Source organism: Paroedura picta, chromosome 8 (assembly GCF_049243985.1).
Source record: "Paroedura picta isolate Pp20150507F chromosome 8, Ppicta_v3.0, whole genome shotgun sequence".
Classification (NCBI taxonomy): domain Eukaryota; kingdom Metazoa; phylum Chordata; class Lepidosauria; order Squamata; family Gekkonidae; genus Paroedura; species Paroedura picta.
Window position 1 is genome coordinate 57,386,217 of NC_135376.1, and position 20,238 is coordinate 57,406,454.

At 42.1% G+C, this 20,238-nt stretch overlaps 1 protein-coding gene across 3 annotated transcripts in view; it reads left to right on the plus strand.

Moving 5' to 3' along the window:
• Positions 1-20,238, plus strand: part of PLPP4 (phospholipid phosphatase 4) — a 168,409-nt gene that overhangs the window by 10,482 nt on the left and 137,689 nt on the right. Inside the window, exon 1 of one of the 3 annotated variants that reach the window (XM_077349941.1) lies at positions 19,912-19,926. The exons of the other annotated variants lie outside the window; for them this stretch is intronic. The gene's annotated coding sequence lies outside the window, so the exon portion shown is untranslated. Of the gene's footprint in view, positions 1-19,911; positions 19,927-20,238 lie in introns of those variants that run through there. 3 annotated transcript variants of the gene reach the window in all.

Consider the following 20,238-nt stretch of genomic DNA (forward strand, 5'->3'; position numbering starts at 1 on the left):
ATCTTCACCATCATCTTCATCATTATCTAACAATACAAGATCTTGGGATCATAATGGATAGCTCAATGAAAGTATCAATCCAGTGTCCTGCAGAGTAACAAAAGGGAGTTAGAGAGTATTATTTTTTATTATTTATTTATTTATATTTATATACCACCCTCCCCCGAAGGCTCAGGACAGAGATTGAGAAAAAATGGCCAATATTGTAATGCCCCTGTATAGATCTATGATGTAGCCTCTTTTGGAATACTGTGTACAATTCTGGTCACGATGTACTATGTACAATTCTGGTCAATTTCTTCCTGTCCTAATATACTAGAAATTGTGGACATCCAAAGAAGCTGATGGGCAGTAGATTCAGGACTGACAAAAGGAAATACTACTTTACACAGAGAGAAATTAAATGTGGAATTTGCTGCTAGAGAATATAGTGATGGTCGCAGCAATAAACTGCTTTTAAAGGGGATTAGATTCATGGAGGATGTCCATTAATGGCAATTATCGGGATCCTCCACATTCAAAGGTACTAATCTGAATCCTGCTGTCAGGAGGCGATATCAAGGGAAGGACTCAGTCTCTGTGCTCTGTTGCTGACTTTCCAGAGGAACTGGTTGGCCACTGTGAGTCAGGATTCTAGACTACTGGTCTGATCCAGCAGGGCTCTTCTTATGCCCAACAGAAGAGCCTCTGTCATGTAGCCTATTTTTCACCAGAGATCCAAGAATCTTTGTTAACCTGTGTGATGACTGAGCTGATATAGACATTGAATTTGATTTTCTTACCATATTGAATGGGGCTGAGTCTAATTCCTTAGCAGAAGCCTATCGACCATGGGAGGCCCTGCCAGCATCTATGTTGTCAGTAGCATAAACCCCACCATTATGGCAAGTTAGCATCCCATGGAAGGATGATGATGATCCTGATTTCCACCTTGAAGTCTGATTCTGATTACATCGTTATTTTGATCTGTTGCCTACATCTTGAACCTCCTTCTGGACCCCTTGGCTCCTTTAAAAAAAAGAATCTCTGTGATGGTACAGGTGCACTTTATTGGTAGGGTTATAATCCTGTACAGGATTATGAGACATTGATTCTTGAATGAAAAGAAAATCTTCTGAGCTGCCATGCTGTGTCCGACTTTTAAGATATTTGCCACATTGTTTTTGATTGCTCCTTTCAGTTTATAAGCCTATATATCCCATCTCCTGCTTCTAGTAACACAGTGCAGTCTCACAGAGACTGCTCCAATATATTTTCTTTAAGGCTTGAACCTCTGTGGTTTCAAACCTCTCTCTCCATTTCATTCTTTAATTGTTCACATCCATTAGAGTGCTTTGGAACTCTGACAACTGCAGCACCATGCCAGGGCAGCATCAAACCTCCTGGAGGATCTTGAACTTGGAACCAAGTTGTTGTTCAGTCAGGTGGCCTCTTATCAGAAATGGTAGTTTGCAAATTCACTTGACTTTAGAGACGTTTCTTTTCAAGCAACTGTGTTTTATTAGCTTGACATTCCTTTGATTCTTTTTGATCTCTCCTTGTCTTGCCTTTGGGCATTTCTCAGTAACATTTTCACTGGCAGTTTTACCTCCCAATTCTAACATTCTGTTCCTTGAATTATTGTTAACTTGGATAATATATAGCCCACAAATCAATAATATGATCTTGTTTTATGCAACTACAGTGCGTTTGTGAGGACACAATAGTCTGAAGGAGTGTGATATGTCTATTTGTAATTTCCAGGATCTCTTGCCTGCTATAACTGGTAGGGATTAATGGTCTGTTTCTCCCACTTTTAACTACTTCATGAAATCTCCCTGTCCCTCTCTGGGCTCTGTGACAACAATAAATATAAGAAGAGCGCTGGTGGATCAGACCAGTAGTCCGTCTAGTTCATCATCTTGTTTCACACAGTGGTCAACCTGTTGCCCTGGACATAGGACATACATGTCCCTGATATTTGCTCCTAGTGCTGGTTTTCAGAGGTTTACAGCCTTTGGATGTGAAGACTTCCTCTGGTCACCATGGTTAATAACTACTGATAGTTAAGAACATCCTGCTTTTTGTAATCACTCCTCCCTTTGAAGAGGTATAAGGAACATGTTGGTAGAGTTCAGGAGATAGGGCCTAGCAATTTTGTTAAGGGACCTTTAACTTTCTTCCTAAAATTTGAACACTGCTCTGTGAGGCCAGAATGTTTGCTAAGACTTGCCTTTGCTCCCTAAAAGACATAGAACTGTGCATAATGCACAAGGCCAGGACATGGCTCAAAATATAGCAAATAAAACAGTGTAATTTTTTGGGAATCAAAGCTATAAGCCACTATCTTTCTTTCTCCAGTCCTTAGTATGCTTTTTCCTGTTATAATGACAATTTAAGAAGATCTTTCAGGTTCTCCAAAGGATAGATTTCAGCAACTTGTGAAGGAACTCAACAGGTATATATATGCATAATATAACTTGGGCCTAGAGACCCTAACAGCAACAACCCCAACAGCCATTTTAACAACAGCAACACAGCTTTTACCCAGCTACCACCAGGAGGCAGGTGGCTTCACCTCCAAATATTAACTCTTGTTTAACTCTATCATCCTTAGTACCTTTATCTAATGTTGCTAACCTCCAGATTGGGCTTGAAGTTCTTTCAGAATTCTGATTTTAAGACTCCGAAGGGATGCTTCAAATGATGGACTCTATGGCATCGTACCGCACTATGATGCTTTTCAAGCTCCACCTCCAAATCTCTAGGATTTTTCCAACCTGGATCTGGCAACCCTGCCTCCCCCCCCCCATTTTTGACCAGTGGCTGGGGGCCCTGGAAAACTCAACCCCGAGAACATGTCAGCTTTGCAGGACAAACTCTGTGGCATCACTACCATCCTATGCTCCTTCCCCTCTCCAAATTCTGCCCTCCCCAGACTCTGCCCCCAAATCTACAGGTTTTTCCAGTCTGGGGTTGGCGAGTCTATCTTTACAAACAATGGTTGGGTCCAGCTCACAAAGGAGACATGAAAAGAAAAAGGCAGAGCTGAATATCCCTGGTCAAGGTAGTATCTGAAGAAACTTTACACTGAACAATTTGCCAACTGTACATTTCATTTTAGATTTTTCAGCATATTTTAGTTAGTCTTAATTTTCCAATGAGAGGAGGTGAATGCAGGACAGCTGTACCAGATAGTAGAGAGAAAGAGAAAGGACTGGAACTCGACAAATATTATAAACCGTTTATATCCTAACCCATTTTGGGTGAAACCCTATTTCATGAGCAACCCAATTTATTGAATTTTATCACCAAAATTTAAAAAAAAAACCAATTGTGTGCGGCTCAATGGATGGATGCTTCTTTCCACTGAAAATTTGGCTTTCTCTGTTCCTAGCAGAAATGCTTTCCAAGATACAGCCAACATTTTTTTCTAGATTTTATAAAAGGATAACCTTAAGCCTTAAGATTAATGGGTCGCTTTCCTTTTTTAAATTGTTTCCAGATGGTGGGTTCCAATTGGCAGGGAGATTGCTATGCTGATTGACTGCATCTAATGTTACTACAGAACTGAGTTTTTAACAAGACTTGAAAGCATGAAGAATGTCCTGTCATTTGGTATTAGCTACTTCATGAAATCCCTGCATTTGGAAAGAGTTGGTTCTGATTCGTTATGCAGGGCTGGAGCTTTGGCTCTTTTCTTAAAGATGTTTCCAGGCTGGTGTAGCTTCCGAGGGATTATGTCTAGGCTGGTCATTCCTTTTTAGAGCAGACAAGCTGAAGCTCCTTTAAAAGCATTTTGTCTACCTGTAAAAATGAGAAGATGTGTACTGAAATGGCTACGAATATAAAGTGTGATCCCAGAGTTATCTCTGGTTCAGATCTTATCTGTGAAACAAGCATATAAAATTACCCCAACCATCACTAGGACCAATTCTACATGGAGGTGCAAAACTCACACTGCCTCCTGCTTGCAAATGCACGGTTGTAAGCATTAAAAAAAAAATCTCAGAGCAGGAAATGGAGAGGGGAGGGTGGTTGCGAGAGTGGGAAAATGCTGGAGGGACTGTTGCGCATTTCTTCCTTCACACAGGCTTGCCCCCTGGTTACTCCCTGATGTGAACAGGGATAACAAGTGGCAAATCCAGTTTTGGTGGATTTGGGTGGCCAAAACCCGAGCCATCCCCTTGACAGCCTCAGAATGCAGATGACATCATGTGGAGGAAGCTCTAAAACCCACCAGCAACTGTCCGCGGGCTGTTTCCTCATACGGAATCGGTCTGGGATGATGATTGGTCATATCATAAGAAGCTATCCCCATGTCACCAAGTCCCTCCCCACACCACCAAGCCCTGTCCCTAATCCATGTCAGCAAGCTTCACCAGCCTGCCTGCCCAACAGCCAAATAGGTTAGGTATGCTATTGAATTTAAGAATGTCCTCCCTGTCAAAAGCTCTTTCCAATCAGTTATGCAGTAAGGGTAGAATTATGTCAAAGTTAACTTGATTTCCAAACTGGGCATGATTTTCACCAGCAATCCTGTGACTATCAGCCTATGAAGAAGCTCTGTCCTGAGAGACTTTACAAATATTACTTTCCCCTTTTTACAGAAGGAAGTGAGGGTCAAATCTTGCAAGCTTTGGGAGCATGCCAGAATTACCTCACCTCCAGTAGGTGGCCACTGTCTTTGCCAGGGGAGAGGCCATGAACCTTCTGACAGCAAGAAGTAGTTGTAGTCTTCGATATCTTCTCAGGCATCGGAGAGGCAAGAAGCCTCTAAGAGTAGGATGTGTCTTGGGCTGTGTCTCCTCAGGGAGAAAAGAGGCCACAAAACATGTAAGAGCTGGAGGTGGCAAGTGAGGTGAGCCACCATTCCCTATCCCTCCCTACCTTCTTGAAGCTGTGGTGACCATGGGCCGCCTGCTGCCACATGCCACAATTCCATCAGAAGTTTTTCCCCATTGACCCAAGGCCTCTTTGCTGCATTCCTATAGCACAAGAGAGAATGCCAGGCTTTTACCCATCTGCTCCAAGCTCAGCTGATAGTGCCCTACCTGTCAGCCGAACACCTGGCCACAGTGATCCATGCGGCAGTCACCTCCAGTCTAGATTTCTGTAACTCGCTCTATGCTGGCCTGCCCTTGCACCTGATCTGGAAGCTTCAACTGGTGCTAGGGTCCTCACAGGTACATCTAGGAGGGCCCATATCCAGCCTGTGCTGAGGCAGCTGCACTAGTTGTAGGTAATTTTCTGGATCCGGTTCAAGGCTTTGGTTCTGACTTTTAAGGCCTTATGCGGTCTGGGCCCAACACATCTGAGGGACCGCCTGTCGCCCTATGGCCCCCACAGAGCCATGTTTTATTGTTTTATGTTTTATTGTATGGTTTTAGTGGGGGGGTTTATATGCTTGTAACTCGCCTCGGGCCTCCGGGGAAAGGCGAGATTAAATCCAATAAATAAATAAACAAATGAATGAATGAATAAACAAACAAACTGATAAATAAACAAACAAACAAACAAACAAACAAACAAATAAATAAATAAAGCTGCTGGACTCTGTCAGAGGCATCTGGTGGGGATGGGTGGGAATTGCTCTGCTGCATCAGCTCCAAGTGTCCCTCAGCCACCTCTGACTTTTCCTTGCTCTTTTGTTTATTATGGCAGCAGCCCCAAGGCAGAGAGGCTTGGCAGGGAGGGGCCCTGGCTTGCTCCCTCCAACCCGTCTCTCTCATGGCATTAGGGAGGACCGTTTGATGTTTTCACATAATCCCCAGGTGAGAATTTGATCCTTGCTATTTTTTGCCCTTTTATTTTTAGTCAAGTTTAGTAAGTATTACTGAAACAGAGGAAACATCTCCAAATAAGAGTGCTGAGCATACCTCTAAAAGAGGTCAAAAAGTCTATAGTGGTTTAAATGAAAAAAAAAAACTGTCTTAATTATGAAGATTCAGGCTGAGCTGTTGTTTACATAAATCTATAAAAGGTGGCCAACATTTGGCTTTTCCTTTCTTCTTTCTCTTGCTGCTACAAATCCAATAGTTTTGAACAATTAGCCATTCTTGAGTGGATAAACTTGCAGAAGATGGCTGTTTAACAACCCTCATAGATTTTCAACTGTCAACAGTTCAAGTTCCAGCATAGTAATCTTTTATTATATAACATTAACGCAACATATCAGTGTGCATTAATTAATCATTAATTTAATTATAGGTAGAATGTGTCTTTGCAGAAATCTTTAGCCCTTGGGGAAGGTCATTGCAATCTACCATGTAGAATATTGCCTGTCATGCAGAAGTAAACAGCATGTATGTAGCAGGTGAGAGAGAATGCAGACTCACCAAAAGTATCTGGGTGAAGGGAGTACCTTTGCTTTGCACAAGCAAATCTAGTATGTTTAGAGAAATTGCACCATGTTTATCAAGGTGGCACTTTTATTTTCACTCTGAATTACTTCTCTTTCAAACATTTTCTGCTTGAGAAAACTGTCTATCTTTGGCTGAATGTCAAGAGCATATACACGTTTTAAACTATCAAGGATTTATCATTTAAATTATACTTATCTTTCCATATATTCCTAGAGTTATGAGGTCTACAGCAGTTGTGAGGCTGTAAGTTGTCTGGACTCTGATGTCAATGAAAATGTGAATGAAAATATTCACGAAGAATTCCGTCTAGAAGTGTAACTGAAATGTGCATAATTAAGTTATTAAAATATCCCATCACAATTGTGGGTCCCTGTAATGCTACATTGCAATGAGTTTATAAAATAAAAATAGTTAAGATAAAAAAGATAAAACCAATAGAAAACCATCTGAATAAAATAAATCACATAAAAGAACATGAAACAAACATTAGACATCATTAGATTTTATTGGGGGGGGTTTATTGTGTTTTAATGTTTTATGATGTAAACCGCCGTGAGCCCATAAATCGAATAATAAATAAATAAAATAAAAAATAACATGCCCTAGCTGCTATTACTATCAATTATATTATTATTATTATTATTATATTTATTTCCCACCTCTCCCTATAGGCTCGAGGCGGGTCACAGTAGCCTCAACCCCATTAAAATCCCCATCATAAGACTTAAAAAAAATACCAACATGATGGCAAAAAGTCCCCAACCCTCCCCCCTACCGAATAACAGAGATAATAGAAGGTATCGATGTACACTTCCTAACTCATTGGAGGGGGGGCATGTCCCTGATTCACTGACCCCAGCAACCATAGACCTGGTGGAAGAGCTCCGTTTTACAGGCCCTGTGGAAAGCTGGCAAATCCTGCAGGGCCCGCAGCTCACCTGGAAGCTCATTCCACCAGGTAGGGGCCAGGACCAAAAAAGTTCTGGCCCTGGTCGAGGCTAGGCGTGCTTCCGTAGAGCTGGGAATGATCAATAGGTTCTCACCTGCAGAGTGTAAGGCCCTATGGGGTGATAGGTGGTCCCTCAGGTATGTGGGTCCCAACCCACATATGACCTTAAAGGTTAAAACCAAAACCTTGAAACGGATCTGGGCAGCAATTGGCAGCCTCAGCACAGGCTGGACGTGGGGCCTCCAAGGTGTACCAGTGAGGACCCTAGCAGCTGCATTTTGCACTAACTGAAGTTTCTGGGTCAGGGACAAGGGTAGGCCTGTGTAAAGCGAGTTACAGTAATCTATTCTGGAGGTAACTGTTGCATCGATCACTGTGGCCAAGTGGTCAAGGAACAGGTAGGGCGCTAGTAGCCGGACTTGGTGAAGGTGGAAAAATGCCTCCTGACTCACTACTCTCTTGACATGTGCCTCCATAGTCAGGGAGGCATCAATGGTCACACCCAAATTCCTAGCTTGGGGCATGATAGTAAGTTTTCGGTCCTGTCCCCTACCTGATGGAATGAGCTCCCGGGTGAGCTGCGGACCCTGCGGCATCTACCAGCTTTCCGCAGGGCCTGCAAGACGGAGCTCTTCCGCCAGGTTTTTGGTTGAGGCCGGGGTCAGCGAATGTGAGCCAACATCTCCCCCCCGCTTGGGTCTAATAAGTTATTTCTTCTCCCCATCCTCCCTGCCACTCTAATAGCAGGGGATGGTAATACTAGGTGTTTTTTCCACCATGTTGAGTTTTAAAGTCTTTTAATGGGTATTTTAATGGGGACAAAGACTATTGTTACCCACCACGAGCCTACAGGGAGTGTCGGGAAATAAACAAATAAATATAATAATAATAATAATAATGATAATGATAATAATGATAATAATGATAATAATGACAATAATGACAATAATGACAACAATAACAACAATAACAACAATAACAACAACAACAACAACAACAACAACAACAACAACAACAATAATAATAATAATAATAATAATAATAATAATAATAATAATAATAATAATAATAATAATAAATTGGTGGGTAGGCGTGCTGCCTGTTCTCACCCCATACCTCCCAGCCACAGGACCTCCATCTTAGAGGGGTTGAGTTTCAGGCGACTGCTCGAACCATTCAGACACTGCTTCCAAACATCTGGCAAATGGTTCCAGTGGAGAGTCCAGGCGGCCGTCCATTAAGAGATAGAGCTGGGTGTCATAGGCATACTGATGGCAACCCAGCCCAAAACTCCATACCAGGTGGGCCAGAGGGCGCATGAAGATGTTAAACAATGTGGAAGAAAGGACCATGCTCTGAGGGACCACACAAGGGAGTCTATAGGGCCGCAAGAACTCCTCCCCCACAGCAACCCTCTGGGACCGGTTCTGGAGGAAGGAGTGTATCCAGCGTAAATACGCGTATCCAGCGTATTTCGGGCTCTGCACAAATAAGCCCAGAATTTGGCCACTTGGTTTGAAAAAGACATGTTTTCACCATTTAATAATTTTTCTAAGCAAGTCTCTTCTGAGCAGTCATGGAGTTTACCCAGGAGTGGCAGATTAGCCCTTGGATCTTTATTGTAGGGACAGTGAAGGAGGACATACCCTGTAGATTCTGTACATGGACATCATCTTTCAGAATAAGGGATTTTCTTATACTTGCCCTCAACAATGGCTGTGGGTAGGGCTTCACACCTACCCAATGTTAAAGCTATTCTATTTGGATGGTGTTCAATAAATGATAGGTATGGGGCAGGTGATATAATGTGCCTCCTTTCCACCTGGGCTCTAAAACAGGGTGGCTTACTTAGCTCTTGCTGTGTCAGCCACTCTCTTCTATGCCAGCCACTCTCTGTTTGACCATACTTTGGCTTGTTCAGGAGATCGCTGGGTGAAAAACCTTTTCTTTTCTTTTTTTTAGTTGATTCCAAACTGCATCAATCCATTTAGGTTGATAAGAGTCTTGGGCAATCAGCAGGAATAGTCCTTTTGGATTCTGATATACTTTAAGCCATTGATAAAAGGAAAGAAGAAAAATCCTAGCCTCAATTTGCATACAGCCTGTCTCAAGTCGGATCATAGCATTAGATACACAAGAAGGGACATGTAGAATGTTTCGAAGGAATTTGGACTGTATCTTCTCTAATGAGGTTATGCAAGAGGTAAGTAGGCGAAATTAGATGCCATAGAGAAGTTGAGCTAGTTATCTTAGTTTGATACAGCTTTAAGGCCTCAGAAACATAGAAGTCCCTTTTAGATCCGTAGAATTTTAGGATGGAATGCACTGACCTCTCAGTGCTGTCAGTCAGGGAATTACAGTTTGCTGCCTGGGATCCTATTACCATTTATACTCCAGATCCAGCATTTTGGGCGCCTGCCGAATGTCATCACTTCAGTTTTATCAAGATTAATTGACAGGCAGCTGTGCATTATGGCTCCAAAGATTATTCAAATGCCTTTGTGTGTTTTTTGGCATAACCCGGCCACAGCTTTTATTACACTTAGAACTGTTGATCCCGGCATAGCGAAAAGTTCTGCTGGAGTGGTCAGCACACCACTCCCCTCCCCTCTACCTAGATCCTAATGGCCCTCAAAGGAGTTCCTTCCCATCTCCCAACATTAGGATCCCCCTTTTTGGGGAAATGTCCTGCCCAAGGTATCTCAGGGGGTGCACAGCTACATTGGTCCACCCGGTAAATAGCGTCCTTGACCTGCCCCAAAGGGTCTGGCCCCACTCACTTCCTACCACTTCTTAGAAGGCCCCCATCCTGGGAGTCCGGGATGCAGGCCAGATCTCCCACCAGAAACCTGACTCCCCTTATGCCATCCCACCAGCTGTGACAATAGCAAAACAGTAAAGTCCAGTTACAACATTTAACCATCTAGCAAACCAGAAGTATAGGGAGGATGGGTGGGAATAACCATCTGTCACTGGAGCCTTGAGCGAAAGATGCCAGGCCAGTGCACGTGGTGCTATTTAACGGCCTTCCTCTTTTCCCACCTCCTTTCCAGACACCCGTGCATCTGGCTTCCTCTTCTTTGGTGCTTGCACTTCTGCCCATCAATGAGCTAGTGCCTTCCTTTATTAATTGATCCTCTTCACAATATGCTGTTGTACTCTTCAACATTCTCTGCACCCCTATAGGTGTTCAGGATAATAGAATCACATTATCTGTGTATAATAGTATGGGTAAAGAAATAGTTTAGAAAAAACTTCACCTAGAGAGAAATGTGTAACAATTGGTTTCTTATTTCTTTTTGAAAAAAAGAGACATAAAAAATTCTGCTTAGCATAAAGGGAGGCAACATTTTCCAACAGACTAGGTTGAAAGAATCAAAATTTAATTAGTTAACTGAGCTCTTTGTGTTAAATGTTTCTATTAATGCCTCAGCATCTTAACATTTACAGTAATATCAGAAATGCCTTCTTTTTTATTTTGCCTGAATGTGATTCCTAAGCACTGTTTGAGTGCTATTCAGCATTGTTTTCCTTCTCCTTTCTTTGCCCTTACTGTTCTCTCCCTTTTTTGGTCGTCACTGCTTTTTAATCCATGTCATAACATGACAAAATGCACCTAACATGATAGCACCCATAAACAATGGCTACAGAACTTGTGCTCTGAAAAGCAGTTGTTGAGAAAAGACTCTTCTTTTGAGAAAGACATGAGCTAAACTGGAAAACCCATAGGAGACCAGACAAATTCCAAAACTGTAGCTCCAAAATGGCTATCTTAGGCCCCCCTGAAGCATGCATTATTTAAATGCATGTCTGTGTTCTTCTTAAATTGGGTTGCTCATATTTTGAATTTCTTTGATACTTGTCATAGACTGAATTAAATTATCTCTTCAAAGAAAACCCACTGCTCAAAACTTAAAACCCAATGTTTAAAACTTGGTGGATTTTTAAGTGTTTGCTTCTACTAAGAACCAGTGTTTGGAACTGATTTTAGCTCCAAGTAGATAAAGAACATGTTCTGAGACATTTTGATTTTTCATTCCCAGTATCATAGCATATCTGTAAAGCAGGTAGCTCTTGGTCATAGGAATGCTCTACTACTCATGCCCGAACTTGCAGATATCAAAAATGTTCATGCTGCTTGTTATAAATTGACTTTTGAAAGGAGACTTGGATTAGATTCAAAAGAATCAGAGCAACTCTTCAGTCTTCAGAACGTTTCTCATGTTCTATATAAGGAACCATTTTGGTCTGATGGATAATCTGGATATTCTAGGAAACAAGACTTCCATTCCAAATTTATTTAGTGACTTACTGGGTGTCCTTGAGCAGTTCTGTCCCAACAGTCCTATATCCCCCATATAAAATGGAAGTAATAATAACTTATCTCACTTGATTTTTATTAAGATGAATAAAATAACTACTTAATTTTATGCACTACAAAATGCCTTGACCTGGATAGCCCAGGCAGGGGTCATCAGACCACAGAAGGTAAGCAGGGTCAACTCTGCCTAGTATTTGGATAGGAGACCTTCAAGAATTTGGATGGAGTTCCTCCAAGAAACACTAGGGGCCATGATGTGGAGACAGGAAATGGCAAACCAACTCTAAGGGCCATTCCGCACAAGGACCAATGTTGCCAATTGCTTTCACAAAGCCGAAACGCTATTTTAAATAGCGAAATCTCGGCGTTCCGCATACCTTCATTTGTAGTGGAATCCAGTAGCGTTTCATTTGTTCCCCACAGGTTTCCGGTCTCGCAGGAATTGCTAGAAAGGAAGCGATTTTTTTCTGTGCTTGTTCCCGCCACTGGCCATCAATCAAACAGAACAGCCAATGGGCAGTTGTTATCATGCTCCCGAAAAACCCCTTTCCCTTTAAGCACAGGTTTAAAAAAACACACACACACACGTTGCAATGAATATGCCTTGATTCTTCGCAACGTAGAGACCCATCTAGCTGGTGTGTGAGCTGGCAATTCATCATTACCATGCTCCCCCGAGTGGAAAAAAAATCCCCCCCCCCGTACAGGCGTGATTTTGGGCCGAAATTAAAGGGAATTGGCGAACAGGGGGCTGTGTTGTGCTTGGGGAATTAGGGGAGCTTTAAAGCACTTCTGTGGAGGGACTGTAGCCGGAGAATCCTTGCTGGGTGAATGAAGCCTCACTGGTTCCTTGCTTTCTCCGCTCCAAGGGAAAAAAAATGGCGATCGCTTGGCCAGAAGTTCGGAGGAGAGAGCCAGGGGGAGGGACTTCGTTGCAACCACTACATTGAGAACGCACATGTCTTTTTCGCAAGTGTTGCAGGTTGTTGGCAAGAGTGTAGCGATTTTCTGAGGGTGAATACACTTTTCCCACTACAACAAAGCTATTTTGGTGCTAGTGTTGCAGGAGTGTCGCAGATTGCTCACGATGTCATGCGGAACGTAGTTTTAGTGGCGAAAATAAAATGCAAGACTAGTGCTATATTAAAGTCGTGCCGAATGGCCTTGCATAGCTGCCAGACAATCCTCTGGTCTCCTGGCTATGCTACATATGAGATAAATAAATAACACTACAAAATGCATTGGAAACGCACAGTAATTTGTGCTGTTTTCATGTCTGGATATACTCTTGGACACTTGAATATGATGGTGCAGTTGACTTTTACAATAAATATTGCTCCTTATAGCATTCACTAGAGTTCTGTCAACAGTGAAAGACTTATCCTGCTGCTAAGCTTGTTATGAGTTTCCCCCCCTAATCTGAAGCTATTTGAAATATAGCACTGCTGTTTGCTTTCAGAAAAGTTGTAGGAAGGCTTGAATGACTAACAATTGGTTCTATTTTGACATAATCTTATGTTTACAGTATATGGCTCAGAAAAAATAAGAAAATAAATCAGTCAAAATTAATGTAGTATATTCTTCTTCTGAACATTGATTTGTACTTTCCAAGGGTTTAAAAGTGTTGGGACTTCTGAACTACACTGAGCCCTAGGTCCCCCCAGAAAAACAGACCTGCTGATTAAGACAGCATTTTCAGTTATAGGCTACCTTTTGTGGTTTAGGCACAGCACTTTGAGGTTTAAAAGGAATAATCTTTACTGCTAGAAAGATTATATGTGAATATGTATCATATTCATCTGCCTCATTCTCTTTACTGAAAGAGTGCACAAAAGCTTAAATGTCATTTACAAAAGCAACACATTGCAGGCCTCTATGGCTAGACTGCAAGCAGGACTGCATGCCCATGCATTAGCAGATGGAGAGAGCTCTTAACAATGGAGGGTCCTTTCTCCTCACTAGCCAGGATACTTCTCTTCTTGAACAAGAGGAAGTGAGCAGTGACCCATCTTAAACAAAGAGATCCCCTAGCCAAATGGAATGGAAAATCTCAAGCACATGGCTAAGATTCCTTGTAATCTCAGTAATGACCTTTTGGTGTCCCTAGTAAGCACATGGTGCAATTTAGCTGCTTAATCGCTTTAACAACAACCCTTCAGGGTTGATATTACCAAATTACTTGCTGATTGTAATTTGAACAAGACATTTCTGGATAATTTGGCATTCTTTGGGCAAAATGCCAGAACTAAACAGCTCTCCTACAGAATCTGGTAAAATTTCTCTTCTTGAATTCTGATGTGGCTTCTATCTAGCTGAAACCCCACATTCCAATGAGCGTTACTGAAAAAAGTCAGTTGTTATATTTGACAGCTCCACAAACTGTTCAGCTGGGACTAATGGGATCTACAGTGTGATCCTATATAGAATTATACCTTTCTAGGTGCATTGACTTCAATAGATTTACAACAGTACTGTTAATGATATGAAGCTTGCAGAATGCTTTTAAAGCTGCTGATGAAAAAGTGCCACAGAAGTTTTTCCTGCAAGAGTTTACTTGAATGAAATATGAAATGTCCATTTTCTGGAAGTCCTGCAACTAGTCAATGTCTGTCTGAATTAATTCTTAAGACAGTTCCAGTGTTTATACAATTGCATGAGTTACATTTCACTGGGAAAGGGAATGGCAAACCACCCCGTATTGAGTCTGCCATGAAAACGCTAGAAAGTGTCAGACATGACTTGGTGCTTACACAGGGGATACCTTTACCTTTACATTTCATATCCTACACACTTCTTTTGTCCCCTCCTTTTATATTGTTATTATTATAAATGAGACTTTATGATGGCTTATTTTTGTATTCCTCGGGGAGGACAATGTATGATCTTGGAGTGTCACTAGGCATTCGCTTGGCCTATTATGAGGAGATGAGCTGAGGTTGTGTGGCTGTTACAGCCAGGCAAGCACATGTTTAAGTTACTAAGCCCCCAATTATCCAAAGTGCCAAACAAACATTTTTTGTAGTCCCAAAACATGAATATTGAATCACCCCTAAAGGCCAAATGGGGGATTCTTGCTTCTTTAAATAATGGAGCTGGTTTTTGCTTAAACACATGGTGGCTATGAATCATCTTCAAATAGAGATGATTAAACTCTGGGAAATGCTACTGCATTTACTAATGCAAATTGCTATAACTATCTTTTGATTTAAAAAAACAAAACAAAACAAGGTGACCCTGAAGTCTAAAACAGATTGATATAGAGATGAGAGGGGTTCATTTAATTCCCAAGAGGTTCTGACTAAGCAACAATGGTACTCTGAAAAAACTGCAGTGAGCTGTAGTCCTTTTTTAAATGAATGTATATCAAATCTAGCAGCCTAAGGGGACTGAAAGATACAACAAGACATTCGATGGTGTCATGATTAAACTCTGGATACAGCCTGCTTTCTCTTCAGGTCCTATCAACTTTTTATGTGCATGTTTCAAGAACAGCAAGATACAGAGCCAAATGCTATATATTGTCTCCGTGTTCCAATCACACCTTGCAAGTGCTGGCCTGGAAGACACTGTCAGCTAAGGGCCATTGCTGCAAAAGCTTGGCTGGAGCTGGGAGAGATGGACGAAGCAATCAACATGTGATTTATTGCCTAGCCTAAGTGTATTGAATGCTAATTACATAATTTTTTCTTTGGGAAAAAAATCAAGAATATATTTAATATCCGCTTGAGATTTTAATTGCTATTATCAAACCCAAACTGGCTTCCCATCACCCTACACGGACTGTTTCAAATTGCTTTCATGTCATGTAATTCCAGTGATCATTAGCCTGGGCTTCTGGCCTGGATGGTGTAGAATTCCAACTGTTTTCATTATTTAAGAGCAAGAACAGATCCTAAGGGTGTGTTTAATGTTTCTTTTCACCATGTAGTGATGGATGCAAGTAAAATAAAGCATGACAGTAGTCAATCAACACAGCCCTGAGCAGAGTTACACCCTCCTAAAGTCACTGCTTTTTAGGGTTTGGAGGTGTGTAATTTAGATCTACACAAGATCTCACTAGAGAAGTTAATTTATAAGCGATTACAACAGAGTTTTCCTTAGCCAAACTTATCTCTAGTGCAGGGTGCCCATATTGTGGCTCTCCAGATGTCCATGGACTACTGGCAGAGGATCATGGTAATTGTAGTCCATGGAAATCTGGAGAGCCACGGTTTGGACACCCCTGCTCTAGACTTTATCATTGGGACCTCTTTTAAGGTTTTGCCCTCTGGGTGATAGCAGCAAACTGAATCAATGAAATGCAGTTCCTTGTGTATTAGAGTCATTAAAAGGGCCTGTCTCTTGAATTACTTTAAAAAGTCAAGCATATCACACTGCTCCCCAAACAGGGGTGAGGAGACATACATACTCATAGTAACAAACCAACATTTGTAGAAGGCAAGAGTGAAGGTAGAGATTCATAGACTGAGGACTTGCATCCTCAGTGCAGACAGAAGACTCTCTGTGTCCTGCATGGCGGCACTGGGGCCAGGGGACCAGGCAGTGTCTCTCCTGATGGGGAGAGGCAGTGGCTGCCTTCTTAAGTCCCTTGCTACCACGGGGTGCAGAGAGAAGCCTTGCTGTGCCTGCAGGGGTTGTGCCAAGGACAGGGAGCTGGGCAGTGTTTCTCCTGATGGGGAGAAACGCTGCCCAGCTCCTTAAGTCTCTTGCCCCTGTTGGGTTCAGAAAGAAGCCTCTCTGTTCCTGCCCAAGCCCCTACCTTGCGCCCAGTGAATTCCTACCCACTTTATTTCTGGGCTTTATTTCTGGATGCCCCATCTTCTCTTCCTGTGATAAAGGACACAAAGCAAGTGGTGGCAATGGCCCAGTTCATGACATGGATGCTGCCTGAGATCCCACTTCAGTTGTTAGCATGGATTTATTATTAGTACTATACTATGATGGGACAGTCTCAGACCAGTAGTTTATTTTTTACTTTTATCCCATCATTCCTTGAAGGAGCTTAAGGCAGCAGAAATAGACTTGAATCTTATGTATGGAGTTGTGCTACAGGCAGGCAACTTCCCAAACTCCCCCAAGTTGTGATCCTGTAGTTCAGTGGGAGCAACAAACTGGGAATCTGCAGTGGGAGGAGGAACAGACAGAAATTTCTCTCTTCTCTTCTGCTAGAGTTGTCAGCTTTGGGTTGGGAAATACCCAGAGACTTTGGGAGTGGAGCTGGAAGTGGGTGAGATTTGAGGAAGGACGGGACCTCAATGAAATCTAATGCTATGGAGTCCACCCTCCAAACCAGCCATTTTCTCCAGGGGAACTGGTCTCTGTAACCTGGAGATGAACTGTAAAACTGGGGGATCCCCAAGTCCCACCTGGGGACTGGCACCCCTATCCTTTGCAGACAACAGTTTCATCAGAGGTCATCTTCTGTCAATGAGATGGCACTTTTGGCTCCAAGTCACAGTCCTCCTCCCGATGTATCCTAATAGCATTCTTAGGTAGTAGGTTAGACTTAGACATGGTTACTATCCCAAGGTCATTTAGAGTGGGGGTCGTCAACCTCCGGTCGGCGGCCCACTACCGGTCCACAAAGGCCTCGGTAATGGGATGCCACGCCTGCCTCTCCCCCCCCCCGCAGCGAGAAGCTCACCAGGCCGCTTCGCTCGCGGCCCAGCTAGCTTTTTGCTGCGAGAGGGGGGGAGAGGAAGGCGCGGCCGCCAGCACGCTGGCAGACACAAACACGCATGCGTGGAGCTGCTGCATATGCGCGTTAGCGCCCTCTGGTAATGAAAACGTGCATGTGCAGCAGCTCCACACATGCATGTTTTCACCACCAGGGGGCGCTAATGCGCATGCGCGGTGCACGGGCCACCGGCTTTTCCCCACTCCTTTTTAGGGTTGAGGACCGCTAATTTAGAGAGCTGCATGGCAAAGTTGGAATTCTGAAGTCTTCTCAAGACTTGAACTCTGAAGACCAAATTATATTTTCACTGGTACCATGCATATGACAAGTCCTGTTTTTCATCTTACACTGTACATATTGCATCATGCTGTTAGAGATAGCCAAGCTCTTCAAATACATGTCAATTATTCTTTCCTCTAGATTTGGGAAGCTGTTTATTGACTCATGTCTGATGTTTACTTCAGGTGGGGGGGGGAGCTTCAGGCAAGGCAGCATAACTGGGACTTCCTGGTCAGATTCATTAGTAAATATAATGAACTTGGAACCTCAGGCTAATTTTACCTTGGAATCTGGATCTCTCCCAGCTCATTTGCTTAACAAGGAAGCTTCACTGGGGTAATCACAGATTGCTGGAAATTAACAATCAGTGCATGCTTGCATGAATACTCACACAGAGTCTAATTCTGCCTTTTAGAATTTGCTATTCAGTTACAATTTAATTGCAACAGCATAAAGACTAAAGGAAAGCAAGTAAAATACTAAAAAGGAGGGGAAAGAGAACGCTGGCATAGACAGGGAGCACAGTGGTCCATTCCCAAGGGACGACATGAGGAAGGAATTAATGGTTCTGTCTGATGTGTCTTTGAATTAAGGTGGCAGAGAGCTGGATGGATATACTGCTCCAGTGCCTCCACTCAAACAGAAGGCATTATTTTCTTAAATAATCTGAAGATACATTTCCATTTCTTTCACTGGAGAGACACTTTAGGAACACAGAGCTGACCCAAGTCTCCATTACATCAGTGGGTACATCTGACAAGTGCAAGACAATTACTTCAGCGGAGATAGACCAGTAATGGTGGTTTTGTTTGGAAAGAACAGAGAAAAGGATAGTAAATCCTCTTGCCTTCTTATCAAAACAATTTATTATAGTAAATCCTCTTGAGTTTCAGATCTTTACAGATCTCTACCTGCTCACCAGCAGAAATTGGTTTAATAAAACATACCCGTTAGTTTGCTCACCTATAATCGTGAATCCCATGTTGTTGTAATAAGAAAAATCATTTTTACAGTACATGAAAATGGAATGGAAAATGGAAGCAATGGAAACTGGAGTGTGATTCTTTCCCACTCACTGGGATGGAGTCAAAAACATCCCACCCCCAATTGTAACATTCCATTGAGCAGAGTTGGAAGCCTTCCTTCCTCTTAGGTGGCTCTTCCGTTGGTGGAAGAGAGGGTGATGAAAAGCTCCTTTGACTACAATGGTAGGATAGCACTTTTCCAAAACAAGTGGTACTTTAACACACAATTTTCATGCCTAACTTTTTTCTTTTTTAAACACAAAACAACAACGTAAGCTCTAATTTCAAGAATAAGAAGTGTATGGGAGTGAAGCAATTTGACTACTTGGAGCTGAATCCATTTTCCTGAACAAATGTTCCATATTCCTGCAATACAGTGTTATTTGCTCAATGTGTTATTTTCTCAATGCTCAGAATGTCCAGGTGTTTCTTGAGACTTCTAGGCACTGCCCCAAAGGCTCCAGTGACAACTGGCACAATAGGCACCTTCTTCTCCCACAAACGCTCTCACTTTATACATGGGTCTTGGCATGTTCTTTCCTTTATGGGACAAAAGCTCTAAGATGCATCAGTTTTGAGCAGTGAATAGTTGCTGTTAATTACTTATCACCCAATCATCAAAAAGAGCAGAAATTGTTTGCAACAACTAGAGGTCTTTTGGATTCCTGCCAGAAAGTAATAAGGTAATTAAGTTATAAGAATATGCATCTGAATGAACTTGCAAACATGCTATCATATAATGTCGCCTAAGATTAGGGCCTTGCTGAAGAATATGTGCTATGATGTTCATCTTATCTAAGGGGCAAGAGCAGATTCATTCTGAATGAGGTAAATGCAGGAAACTACCCTGCAAAATTCCTTAAGATTCTAGCCAGAATGAACACTTATCAGGATTTGAGAAGACTACAGATAGGTGAGGGGGGGGGGGGGAAGAGATTCTGGAGGTGGAATACCAAAGCCCTCTGAGATGAACAGGCATAGTGTGCTCTAAAGGCATGGCTTTGGCGGTCAATTGATTTTAAATGAGTGCCTGAACATCAAGAGGCAAGAGTATATCAAAGACAATTTCAAAACACATTAACCCATAAGAATTTTCTTTCAGGAGTGTCAGATATCCCTTGCTGCTTAAGTATGACTTGATGAATAGTCTACATGCTTGTAACCACATGTTTATCTGTTGTAATAGTACGTCCCATAGAATCTTTGTTTTCTCATTGTCCATGATCCTGTCTAGTTTGTGTTCCCATGAATTTCTGTTTGTTTAACTTTCAGGACACCCCTTCATTTAATTTTTCTTGGTGAGCAGAGATGATAAATATCATTTCCAGGAGGTAATCAGTGATGCATTGTCAATGTCCTATGAATATTGTGATTTATTGCTTGTAGTTTATCATCAATTTATCATCATCATTGTTATTACATTTTTAGGATGCCTTTTTACCCAATCATGGTCCCCAATGCATGGCACATAAAATATTAACACATTTAAATAATTAAAATATTTCCCCAAACACATAAACAAACAATACCAATAACCACTATTGGTAATATCAGGGCTAGGTGAGACCCTGGACAGTTTTGCAGGGCCTGCAAAACATGGTTGTTCCAGGAAAGGTCTATGGTTGAGGTCTAAAATGGTGTTG